The sequence below is a fragment of the Schistocerca cancellata genome, chromosome 6, assembly GCF_023864275.1.
Source record: "Schistocerca cancellata isolate TAMUIC-IGC-003103 chromosome 6, iqSchCanc2.1, whole genome shotgun sequence".
Classification (NCBI taxonomy): domain Eukaryota; kingdom Metazoa; phylum Arthropoda; class Insecta; order Orthoptera; family Acrididae; genus Schistocerca; species Schistocerca cancellata.
Genome location: NC_064631.1, coordinates 715,969,275 through 715,983,041, shown reverse-complemented (window position 1 = coordinate 715,983,041; position 13,767 = coordinate 715,969,275).

Genomic DNA, 13,767 nt, shown 5'->3' with positions numbered 1-13,767 from the left:
AAAATGATGGTGATAACGTTAACTAAAACTGTATGAATGTGTCAGATAACCTACAAATTACAACAGTCACTATGTGGTTTCACTTAAATACACTGTTGTTGTTATATTCTTTCACAGAACAACACAGAAAACTAACTCGTTTCAAGGTTAAGAAACGACTGATACAAATGACTAACGGCTGCCAACAGTTACATAAACCTTTCTACATTCTTAATGGAAACTAAACAAATTTACTTGCATAATAATCTTTGCTTCTGGATGTTCTGGATGTTCTGGAAAACTATCGCAGTTACACGTCTGGGACACATTTTATTAGATTCACCAGGCCAGTAACAACAAAATAAATGGAAATCGTGCTTTTCTTTAACCTCGTACAGTCTTGTGAAGGGGGGGGGGGGAGAGGGGGGGGGGGGTTATGGTCTTGTCAAGGCTTCGTATTAGCGAAGTTGCAAAATTGCAGGCAAAATCTTTTAGTACCCGTAACTCCGAAACTAAACATATACAGGGTGAGTCACTAACTATTGCCACCTAGAATAACTGTATGATAGTAACTGAAAAGTTTGTGGGACAAATGTTGCATGGGGCAATGGGGGGGGGGGGGCATAATAGGACGTTGGTTTTTTGGTTTTTTGTTGTTAGATGGGGTTGTTGTTGTTGTGGTCTTCAGTCCTGAGACTGGTTTGATGCAGCTCTCCATGCTACCCTATCCTGTGCAAGTTTCCTCATCTCCCAGTACCTACTGCAACCTACATCCTTCTGAATGTGCTTAGTGTATTCATCTCTTGGTCTCCCTCTACGATTTTTACCCTCCACGCTGCCCTCCAATGCTAAATCGGTGATCCCTTGATGCCTCAGAACATGTCCTACCAACCGATCCCTTCTTCTAGTCAAGTTGTGCCACATACTCCTCTTCTCCCCAATTCTATTCAATACCTCCTCATTAGTTATGTGATCTATCCATCTAATCTTCAGCATTCTTCTGTAGCACCACATTTCGAAAGCTTCTATTCTCTTCCTGTCCAAACTATTTATCGTCCATGTTTCACTTCCATACATGGCTACACTCCACACAAATACTTTCAGAAACGACTTCCTGACACTTAAATCTATACTCGATGTTAACAAATTTCTCTTCTTCAGAAACGCTTTCCTTGCCTTTGCCAGTCTACATTTTATATCTTCTCTACTTCGACCATCATCAGTTATTTTGCTCCCCAAATAGCAAAACTCCTTTACTACTTTAAGTGTCTCATTTCCTAATATAATTCCCTCAGCATCACCCGACTTAATTCGACTACATTCCATTATCCTCGTTTTGCTTTTGTTTATGTTCATCTTATATCCTCCTTTCAAGACACTGTCCATTCCGTTCAACTGCTCTTCCAAATCCTTTGCTGTCTCTGACAGAATTACAATGTCATCGGCGAACCTCAAAGTTTTTATTCCTTCTCCATGGATTTTAATACCTACTCCGAATTTTTCTTTTGTTTCCTTTACTGCTTGCTCAATATACAAATTGAATAACTTTGGCGAGAGGCTACAACCCTGTCTCACTCCCTTCCCAACCACTGCTTCCCTTCCATGTCCCTCGACTCTTATAACTGCCATCTGCTTTCTGTACAAATTGTAAATAGCCTTTCGCTTGCTGTATTTTACCCCTGCCAACTTTAGAATTTGAAAGAGATTATTCCAGTCAACATTGTCAAAAGCTTTCTCTAAGTCTACAAATGCTAGAAACGTAGGTTTGCCTTTCCTTAATCTAGCTTCTAAGATAATTCGTAAGGTCAGTATTGCTTCACGTGTTCCTCTACGGAATCCAAACTGATCTTCCCCGATGTCGGCTTCTACCAGTTTTTCCATTCGTCTGTAAAGAATTAGTGTTAGTATTTTGCAGCTGTGACTTATTAAAGTGGTAGTACGGTAATTTTCACATCCGTCAACACCTGCTTGGGATTGGAATTATTATATTCTTCTTGAAGTCTGAGGGTACTTCGCCTGTCTCATACATCTTGCTCACCAGATGGTAGAGGTTTGTCAGGACTGGCTCTCCCGAGGCCGTCAGTTTTTTCACAGATATGAAGGTCAACTTTCTTTTTTAAATGGGATGCTATAGTTTGGTACTTATTTTGTGACAGTGGCTATCGAGATGAATCCAGTGATGTGTAATAGTAAGGTCTATAAAGGTCAACGAAGGTAAAAAATGTGGCATGAACGTCCATTTACAGAAGGTGTTCGAAGTGATGACCATTGATATCAATGCAGTGCTGCAATCTTCTTATCATGGATTGAGTGGTCTTGCTTGTCACTTCAACGCTTATCGAAGCATATGCTCTGAAAATTCTCTCTCGTATATCGTGCAAATAGTAAATATTCGTCGAATCCAGTGTATCCATCTAACGTGCCACTGACATGTAAACACCATTCGACGGTTTCGCAATACAACACTAATAGGAACGGTAAGACTTGTATCGTCGAATCAAGTGAATGTGAATGATGTATTTCTTCGAAGAACAAGTCGATGTACTTCTCATTTAACGAGAATGCTAACGAAAAATCAGTGAGAGCTAAGGACTGGCTGTAAGATATCCTCAACGTACTCACCCTACACGTCGTACATTTAAATATGTGTATGATAAATTGAGAACAACTGGATCTTTAACGCATCGGAAACATATCCGGCAAAGGAAAGTTACTAACGGGGAAACGGAAATTAGTACTATTGCCACTGTGGTTCGAGATCCTTGTGCTTGTTCGCGTCAAATCGCAAGGGAATTCGGCGTGAGCCAGAATAGTATTGTTCGTGTTCTGCATCGCCGTAAACATCACCCTTACCATATGAGTTTCCACCAAGAATTAACTGGTACGGATTGCATGCATCGCATTGAATTCTACCGACGGGCTCAACTTCAGATTCAGAGGAATGACACATTTATTGATTTTATTTTGTTTACTGACGAGGCTACATTCACGAACCATGGAAATGTAATTAGTAGCCGGCCAATGTGGCCGAGCGGTTCTAGGCGCTTCAGCCTGGAACCGCGCGACCGCTAAGGTCGCAGGTTCGAATCCTGCCTCGGGCATGGATGTGTGTTATGTCCAGAGGTTAATTAGGTTTAAGTAGTTCTAAGTTCTTGGGGTCTGATGACCTCAGATGTTAAGTCCCATAGTGATCAGAGCCATTTGAACCGTTTTTTGTGATTTGCATGACATGCATTATTGGGCAACTGAAAATCCATGTTTGCTGCGTCAAGTTGCACACCAAAACCGTGGTCAGTGAATGTATGGCGTGGGATTCTGGAGGACAGAATTATACGCCCCTATTTCATCGAAGGAAATCTTAATGGTAGGAAGTACACTACATTTCTGCAAGGAACATTAGGTCTGTTATTGGAAGAAATACCTTTAGGAACAAGGAACAGAATGTGGTATGAACACGTTGGGTGTCCGGCACATTTTTCGCTGATGGCTAGAAATGAGTTGCAGAGGCGATTCTCAAATCGTTGGAGTGGACGCGGAGGAGATGCCGTGGCCGGCTCGTTCGCCAGAATTGACGCCTCCGGATTTTTTTCTTGTGGGTATTCGTAAAAAAACATTGTTTATCAAGACGTTCCAACTGTGGTATCGATAGCTACGATGCCACAACGTCGGTGCACTCCAGCAGGTTGGCACTACGAGGGCGGAAGAAAACGCCGACCACAGGGCCCTCTAGCCGACGCTGATTCTGCCCAGTGGATTAAGAGCAGACGACGTAGCAACTTAGCTTCTACTTGTAGGGGGGCTAGCCATTATAGACTTTGCCTTTGTAACTTCTGGTAACTCTTAGCTTTGACACATGAACGGCTTCGCACCTACGTGCTCATCTGTACCAAAATTTAAGTAATGTGCTTATATATGTTTATACACCATGTAAGGTGTCAGGCAAATCCAACACCTTCCACGAAAACCCTGACATGATAGGAAATCCAGCAGTGTGTCACATAGGTCCGAATAAATCCTGACATTAAATTAACCAAAGCAATACGATCAATGAGTGAGCAAATGGAATACCACAGACTAACACAAGAACGCCTAAATGCATGTCATACCTTGCCACCGTGAAACAGACGCAGTTGCGAGGGGAGGAACGAGAACAGAAGCCGAGAGCAGAGTCGTGTAAGCTAGAAGGCCCTACGATGGAGGACACCCACATCGCCGGCCAACTCCCAAGAGCAGCCCCCAGCCCATGTTAAAAGATAGAGCCCTCCAGAAGAACAGTATAGATCTTACGATAACACTAAAAGGGCCACACCAGCTGCAAGTTTTAGCGTGAGACTATACGCGTCTCTGTTACGTTGCAAACATTAAAAACATTGCCCCACCACGAAAAGTATAAGGTTTCTCATTGGATAGACAGAATTTTTGTAGTCGGAGCTTAAGGTTAACATTGAGACCCTGATTGGTCAGTTGAAAACACAGCCAGATACCTTTTTCTTAAAACCAACTTCGGTAAATTGTAGTAAGGAGAAGTTAGGAGAGAGTTGCTTCCGAGACAGCGAGGTGCGTGGAGCTGTGCCAGCCGCCGCCCCCTGACGAACACTGACAAGGTAATGAATGCACGCAATGCCGCATTTTTGAGCGCAGAAAGCTTCACTCAAAACTGCAGAAGTCTCATCTGTTACATCCCCTTTTTGCGTAATACTAGTGTCGATCGTCGATTAAAGTTCATGGTATTCACATTTGCTACTAGAAGTTAAAATCTGAAACGCGACGATTTTTCTGTTATGTAATTACTGAGAAGCCACATCAGTCACTGTAATTTACGACAAGTTAAATAAGTAATTAAAGATAATTAAGGGTCACTGTAGACCATTTCTGATAGTTTCCTCTTTTATGAAACTTAATTTAAACGTAGATTATAGATGTGATATGGCACAGGTTATCCGTCGATCCATTATACAACTTGGAAACCCATTCAGGGAATATTAGTTCACATTTTTGTTGAACGCAGTTGGCTTTTATCATCCTGTATTAAAATATTTCCTTTCATCAATAGCGCAATTTATAAACGATGTTTTGTCAGTAGAATAAAATTTCCAATGGTAAACATAACTGCTTTTTCGACGTTATTTTACCAGCTAACTAAAAATAGGAAAGCCTTGAACCCCTTCCACTAAATTTAGTTAGTATTAAGATTCTTTTACAGGGAGTGCAGTGGAGCTGACGCTGAAATCATTAAGTATTTGATTATATCATCGCTAGTCTCACTGAACTCTTCTGAACTCTACATGTCATGTGTGGTCTGGCGTCTGCTTACCAATAACAGGTACCAAATTCAAACTAGTCAATTCCCCAAAAACAACACGCTCAGAGCGTCGTTGCGCGAAAGTGGTAGGGAGACACGACAGAACAGACAGACACCACGCAGAATGTTAGAACCAGTAAAGGTGCCTTAACTTTACTTGCAGTACCGAAGTACTTCACCTTTTCGTGCTCCTACTCGCGTCCTTCACTCTCGGCCTATTTTGCAGAAGCAGTTCACAGGAGCAGATCCACGCGCCGCCTATCCGGGCAGGATACAAAATCAACTACACCTGAAGATGTAAGCGAGAGAATTGTCAGAGCTTGTGCTTCGTTAAGCGACAAGGAATACCACTCAGTCCGTGATAAGAAGATTGCAGCACTGCATTGACACCAATGGTCATCATTTCGAACACTTTCTGTAAATGGACGTTCATGCCACCTTTGTGATCTTCGTGACTTTTAAAGACCTTACTATTACACATCACTGGATTCGTCTCGATAGCCGCTATCAGAAAATAAGTACCAAAATATAGCATCCCATTTAAAAAAAAAAACAATGTTGACTTTCATATCTCTAACGCTACCTGCCGGCCGCAGTGGCCGAGTGGTTATAGGCGCTTCAGTCCAGAACCGCACGACCGCTACGGTCGCAGGTTCGAATCCTGCCTCGGGCATGGATGTGTGTTTTGTCCTTAGGTTAGTTAGGTTTAAGTAGTTCTAAGTTCTAGGGGACTGATGACCTCAGATGTTAAGTCCCATAGTGCTCAAAGCCGTTTGAACCATTTGAATCTAACGCTACCCCACCCAGCAGCAAGAAGCCAACATCGTATTATGGCACCCGTCGTCCCATGCAACATCCCACAAACATTTCAGCTCCTTTCATACTTTCGGAGTTATTGTATGTGGCAATAGTTTGTGACTCACCCTGTACACGTATGGAAAGTTTTGGAAATAAATATAGATATACTGATATTTTATCAACAGGCCTACCTCCGACTTCCACGTTCTGTGATGTGGCGTGGACGTCCAACTGCTTGTCGCCTACCTGAGTTTTCACTGCCATTCAGTCACTTTCCACAGATGTTCGTGACAGGAGCACGCAAACAACCGACCAGCTTCGCCGTTCGGATATTCTCGTACCTAGGCGACGGGCCTTAGCAATCTGACTTTTGTATTGTGAATTTCCCAATTTTCATCTCTTCTCTTTCTTTATTGCGACCCATGGCCACAACGCCACCAGATGGAATTCAGTTATGCCGTCGGCAGTGGTCATATAATTTTGGCTCATCATGTATCTGTAAAAATTGGACAAGTTGAAAATTACATAAATTATAAGAACAGATACATGTGAAAAATGATAACGTATCTTCAGTGAAGAATATGAATCAAGAATGGAGTCGTCTCAGCAATTGTCTAATTGATTTGGCGAAACAATAATAATCTTAAATCATGTAATGTTGATGCATTAAGTTGTTCTGAAAGCGGTGCTGATATTCAAGACAATAAAAGCAGGTTAAAAGCTGTGAGTTACCTCGGGAAGTTAACCTTGCATTACTGAACAACTGTTTCACTAGGTATCCAGTCTAGCTTACCATCATTCCCAACCAGACTAACATTAATTACAATCTTTTAATAGTCATCTTACGACAACCAGTGATATATATATAAAAAGAGAATTTAAATAAAAAGAAATAAATCAGTTTATATTTGGACATTTATTTTAACATTGATCATTGTTCCCGTTAAAATTTCAGCATATTAAACTTGATTCATAACTAAACTGGTGCCTTATTTAGGATTGTGAAAATGTGAGTTTGTAATCTTACGGAACACATCAAATATGGAGCCAAGATTGGGAGACTGCATACAACACTGCAGTCATAAAATAACACACTAAGAACGTTGAAACATATGCAAGAGGAAATTAACCACAACCAACTGATACAATTTTCACCCAAATAAGTTACGTTCGTAGCGCAATCCTGTCCGTCATGTAATTACCACATACTGGTATACTAAATTCATACTAACTCTCTGCGAAATCTTCCCGAAAAGAATAGCTGAGGGCTACTTTGATGATTACGCTACATGCTTCACGTGGTCAATTTGGTTTACACAAAGAGTGTAACTCCACAATAATTTTGATAATTAAAATAAATTACATAGAAACACAAATTACAAAAGAAAAACCTCGAACCGGTTACTATCGTCTTACTATTAAGCTGATGGGTCAAACAATTGTATAAGCACATGGTACTGGTCTCACAAAGCACACCCCACGTGGGTTGAACATAAAGAAAAGTTGCTATATTGAAAAATATTGTCAAGACGAGACGTTATAATCTCACGCACATTCGCATTTAAGATTGATGATGCTAGTTAGAGTTACTGATCAACACGTGGTTCCACTTTACTCATAAAGTAGTGACAAAGCAACTACCGGAATATATTCTGAACTTCACACTCGAATTACACTGCGTTGCAATTTAAGATAACATTAGATATTTTAGAGCTAAACCTGAAATGTTGTTGTTGTTGTGGTCTTCAGTCCTGAGACTGGTTTGATGCAGCTCTCCATGCTACTCTATCCTGTGCAAGCTTAAGAAATCCATTGTCCTACGGACTTAGCAGAGACGCACTTAGCCGGAGATCTTACCACTTCTAGACGCTCGCCGCGGACAGACTGCCCGTGGGCCCCTACTGAGGGTGCTTAACAGATACAAACGAAAGTGACCAGAGAGACAGCTTCCTATAACAACATGACAAGGGATGGACAGGACCATACTAATAATAGAAACCTCTCTGTTTTTAGAAAGCGTAACTACCTGTTCCGACGTTGGTCCTACTGTTCTCTAGCACACTGGCTTGTCTGCTACCATCAAGCATGCAACTAGAAATACATTGCTCATTCATCCTTCCACACAGAAGGGAAGGGGGATGACAGTATCTTATCATATACAGTATATAAAAGAAAGCGGATGTAGGTTCCGCATGAGACCCTGTGACATGAATTACATATAAACTGTGTTTTAAAGTGTAGTAGTGTGACAGATCGTTCTTGATTATGTGTAAAAGTAACACGTTCCACTGCTCAGTCTCCTCCCAGATAGAAACATCACAGTAAATTTAGAAGAGCAATGTATGCCGTAAATGACAACAGTTTTAAAAAATTAACATGGAAGGAATTCAACAGAGACATTTCAATCAGTGTGGTTTGCCCCTCCTTAATTCGTATCAACCACTTTAGTAACTCCTAAAATAACAGTGAAAGAACCCAGAAAAAAGATTGAAATTAGTTTCAAAGAGTTATAAGCGTTTTGTTTTACACAGAAAATTGTAACTTTGGTAATATTTTGGATGTCATGAGGAAAAGTAAAGCTTCAATAACATCTGAGTAATAGCGGGCAACAGCTCTGCCAGAACGGTTGCACTGCGATACACTGTTAGCAGAACCTTTGTTGGTTAGTGAGAGTGCAGTGTTGGAGAGGGAGATGGAGCTGAGTTGTATCTTGCGATAGAGTAAGATGCGTTTAGGCCATGCTGTGTGCTGACAATAATTTTCTTATATTATTTTTCATTTATGGAGAAATATTTTTTAAATTCATTCAGAAGGCTTCAAAATGTACTGTAACAGCGCGTTTGCTGAGATATCCAAGTGTAGTAATTAATTTGGTCAGGGATTTAGAATTGGAGATTTTTTTATGATAATGTAACAATGTGTGATTTACTGTTTTTTCTTCAAAGATAGATAGCATACATGTTTATAAGAAAGTACAGAGAATTTGTTCACGTTTTTCCACTATTAATTAAAGTGAATTTTTAATATTTCAGGTGTTAAAATATTTTGTATTATTGATGTTAAACTTTTGTTAATACAGTTACTTAATTACTGCGTTGTTTTGAAAATCGGCCTTATGCAAACACAATAGGTTATTTTTATATTTACCCAGACATGTTTCGACACCTATATATCGTCTTCTGTGGGTCAAATTTTATTTTTCTTAGACTTATATCGCTAGCTGAACTGTATTATTATGCACTAGTTTTAGTGCTCGTTTTAGTCGTTTTTTTTGACAGCATGTCATCTGCAAACTTTTTCGTCCTGTTTCGTGTCTCTGGTTGATGTCTTGATCAAATGCTATTTAGTGTATTGTTTTCACTCAGTTTTTCACAAATTTCCGCTCACTACTTCACTCACATGCATTTTCCCAAAATGTGGTGAAATATGATATGAGCAGACACTTCTCACAACAAACTCAGTGAGAGGTGTTATGTTCTAAATCTCAAACATGGAAGATCAAAGAGGAGCTTCAAACCTTAGTATAATGAGTTACTTTATTGTTTGTCCATCAATCAGCATTCGTCTCTTTATTGCTGGTTTCACGTATATAACTTTGCTTTCTCGAGTTTCTCAATAACAGAACTTTAATTGACAATGACCATCGCAGTAATGAGTTCATGAGCACAGAAGTTTTGTGGATATCTCTATAGTTTAAAGTACGCATTGCCCACCACTTTACTAGTAGTCTTAATTTTTATTTTATAACTAGAATAGAAGCAACAGTCGCAGTAGTTTGTAGATAGCAGCAGAACAGCATTTATTCATTGTGCATACAGGGAGGCCATTTATAATTTACGTGTGATACAATTAACATTCCAACGGTGACATACTTTTCAGACAGGGAATTTTTGCTAATTATTTATATTTCATATGTTTCTCGCAGTCTGATTGCTTTTGTTATTGCTAACAGGATAGTTTTCTTAAAATTAACAGAACAGACTGTACTATCGCCACTAGCGTTGCAGTACACATTTTAATGTTGCATTTTTAATTAACGTTTGCATTGCTGATCATTTTTCACGAATTACGAGATGACTTACGAACTTAAATAAGAGGTTAACTGTTTCTCTAATCACCAGTTCAATTTCACATTACTACGCAGACAAAATACCAGTAAATAAAACTATACATTGCCATACAACAAATTAGCCTCGTTCAGGGTGGGGCACGCAGCCGTCTTCCACCTTCGACATCGTATAACAGAATACGTAAAATACTGCGAGAATTGCATGAAAGGATTAAGGGGGTAGGCAGAATAAATTAGCTGTCAAGTGTGAAGAAGAAAGATTTCGACTTCATGTCGACGTGAATGTCGTTTCACAGGGAGGAATATTCCAGGCGAGAAAGGAAGCCACCATTGCCTGTTTAAGTGATAATGCTAGCATTCGTTGGAACTGATTTAGGATTCCTGGCGTAACCTTATAACACTCCTAACTGCTATTGTTATACCATAACCTCAAAACTGGAGGCAATTTGCAAAACAGAATTATTTTGTTGGATTAACAATGGCATAAAGCAACAGAGCAGTGTTACCCTCTGAGAGGAATTTTGCTAGTTTGACCGTGTTGTTCCTAACGGAGGTGGCTTATCGGAAATGAAAGTCAGAATTACGTAAATATTTGAATAGTAACAAACAAATTTTTGCCTAGCTATACTGTTTATAGAATAAGGGAAACGGTCGCCAGCCTAATTAGGCAACAGAAAGATTAACATTCTCGTTTAAGAAGTAGGTATAAGTAACTATAATGGACAAACACAACCTAGACTTTGTCACACGCGAGTGCAATGAACTCTGACACACACATACGTTTTAAGATTGAAGTTAACAGTTAGAGCAGCACAAACTATTCACAAAATTATAACATATACCGAAACACACTATTACTTTCAGGGCTTAGACAAAGTGAATGGTCTTTATAACATTACTCCTAATATGCACTTCTAATACACAAGAGAGACAAACACTTAGCAATCATGAACATATAGTTTTCTACTATTGCAGTTTCCCACTTTTTACTACAGCGAAACACAATGTTGACAAAATTGCAAGAAACTGACTCACCTTTTAGAATTTACTACAAGCAACAATGTGATCATTTACTTTATAAGCCTCAGTCTTAAGAACTTTTAATTTTGAAGTTGCACTTTAAATAGCAGTTTTAATAGGAAAATTATTCTGAGCAAATAACATTTACTTTAACTCACTCTATTGCCACATTAACTTTAACTTTCCTTTTACTAAGTTCAAGAGACATTAATTAGCAAAACTCTAGGCTTTAATTTCTTTTAGTAAGGACACTCGGATATCACTTTAGCTCAAACGGAGAGGAACCTGAGATGTGTTATGATGATGAGAAAAATCAAGGTAGGTACATAAATTCAGATATAAATTACCTTATATTTGAGCACATTAGCACATCCATTAAGCTGATCCTTCACTGTACATCATTATAGTATTACGTTGCAATGATTGCGCAATGTGGTGGCAACTGCCTGTTGGTAGGTGGAATTGCAGGCAGAATTGCTGGACTGTGTCATTTCTTGGTGCCGATGATTGATACAAATTCCAGAATATTTCCAGCTATTTATCCATTCTTCCGAGGGATTGGAAAGCGGCAGGAAAAGCCTCTCTCGGAACCAGCACAATATGCATCTGTTACATGGCAGTGCACAGATTCGTAGCTCGTCTCCGACTCGTAGCTCGTCTCCGACTGACTATCAGTTCCACCTTTTCCACCTAGGCCAACCACAATTTGCGCGCGCTACACAGTTCCGTTCCCGAGGGGAACCACTACACCATTTACATACAAACTAACTAAGAACCCTAAGTGAGAATCAGCAATTTACATAACAGCAACCAAATACATTAAATAAAACAAAACATTTACACATATTGACATCTCTACAAAAAATTATTCACACAAAATTACAATTATATACAGTAAGTTTTGTTCCCTCCAAATGGGACAAAGATTTTAAATTGCAGATACACTACTTTGCATAGAATCAAATCAAAACACCAAAGTTTTTAACAAAGAAAAGAGTATACAATTTTGTGTTATCTATTCAATGAAAGACATTTACACGAGCTTACCGATGTAATATTAAATGAAAAAAAAGCAAAATAAATCAGTACAGCATTAGAGCTATGGTGTTACAACCTAAAACACAACTCCAGAATGAGATTTTCACTCTGCGGCGGAGTGTGCGCTGATATGAAACTTCCTGGCAGGTTAAAACTGTGTGCCGGACCGAGACTCGAACTCGGGACCTGTGAGGACGGGGCGTGAGTCGTGCTTGGGTAGCTCAGATGGTAGAGCACTAGCCCGCGAAAGGCAAAGGTCCCGAGTTCGAGTCTCGGTGCGGCACACAGTTTTAATCTGCCAGGAAGTTTTTTAAAACACAACTGATGGACAAGGATTTCGTGGCCACTCGTCACGCAGCCTCTCTTAATTACTGAGTAACTTTGGACAGCCATAAACTGTAGAAAGGTGAACACAGTCGAGGAAAGGTATGATCAGGAATAAGAACACGACCTCAGACACAGCCTTCACGTTTCAGTGCGCATATAAAACGAGAACATGTTTACGATCTTGTAGTCAGACGCGGGGCAGGACTGTGGAGGTGCTGGTTTTCCAGGGCACTAATTCCATGTTACGGAATGCAGACACCGAACACAGCGGTTAAGTCTGGAGGTCTAACGGTTAGTCAGAATAAGACATTAGTTGATAGTGCCCTCAAGCTACGGAGATACAGCATCTAATGGCCAGCGAGTCTGGGGCCACAAGGAGAGCAGCTGGCGCCGTGACATCGCAGATGTAGGGCTGGAGCTCTGTAGCGATAGGCGCCAGCACACGTCATTCTTGCAGCAGCACAGTCAAGCTGGCGATTACAGATGCTAATCTAATCGTTAGAACTGATCGCGATTCCTGAGAGCGACTCCTGAGGCGTGGCACGGCCATTAGATACCCAATCAAGTAAGTGACGGGTAGCCTTCTATTTGGCTGTTGTTTCAACTCTTACCCCGCGTAGCTTTGTTTTACCAGACTAAGGTAATACAGGGTGTATCAAAGAGAATTATCTGATTTCGCACGTCTATTTCTGAAAAATTCGGAGTAGGTATTAAAATCCATGGAGAAGAAATAAAAACCTTGAGGTTTGCCGATGACATTGTAATTCTGTCAGAGACAGCAAAGGACCTGGAAGAGCAGTTGAACGGAATGGACAGTGTCTTGAAAGGAGGATATAAGATGAACACCAACAAAAGCAAAACGAGGATAATGGAATGTAGTCGAATTAAGTCGGGTGATGCTGAGGGAATTAGATTAGGAAATGAGACACTTAAAGTAGTAAAGGAGTTTTGCTACTTGGGGAGCAAAATAACTGATGATGGTCGAAGTAGAGAGGATATAAAATGTAGACTGGCAATGGCAAGGAAAGCGTTTCTGAAGAAGAGAAATTTGTTAACATCGAGTATAGATTTAAGTGTCAGGAAGTCGTTTCTGAAAGTATTTGTATGGAGTGTAGCCATATATGGAAGTGAAACATGGACGGTAAATAGTTTGGACAAGAAGAGAATAGAAGCTTTCGAAATGTGGTGCTGCAGAAGAATGCTGACGATTAGATGGGTAGATCACATAACTAAT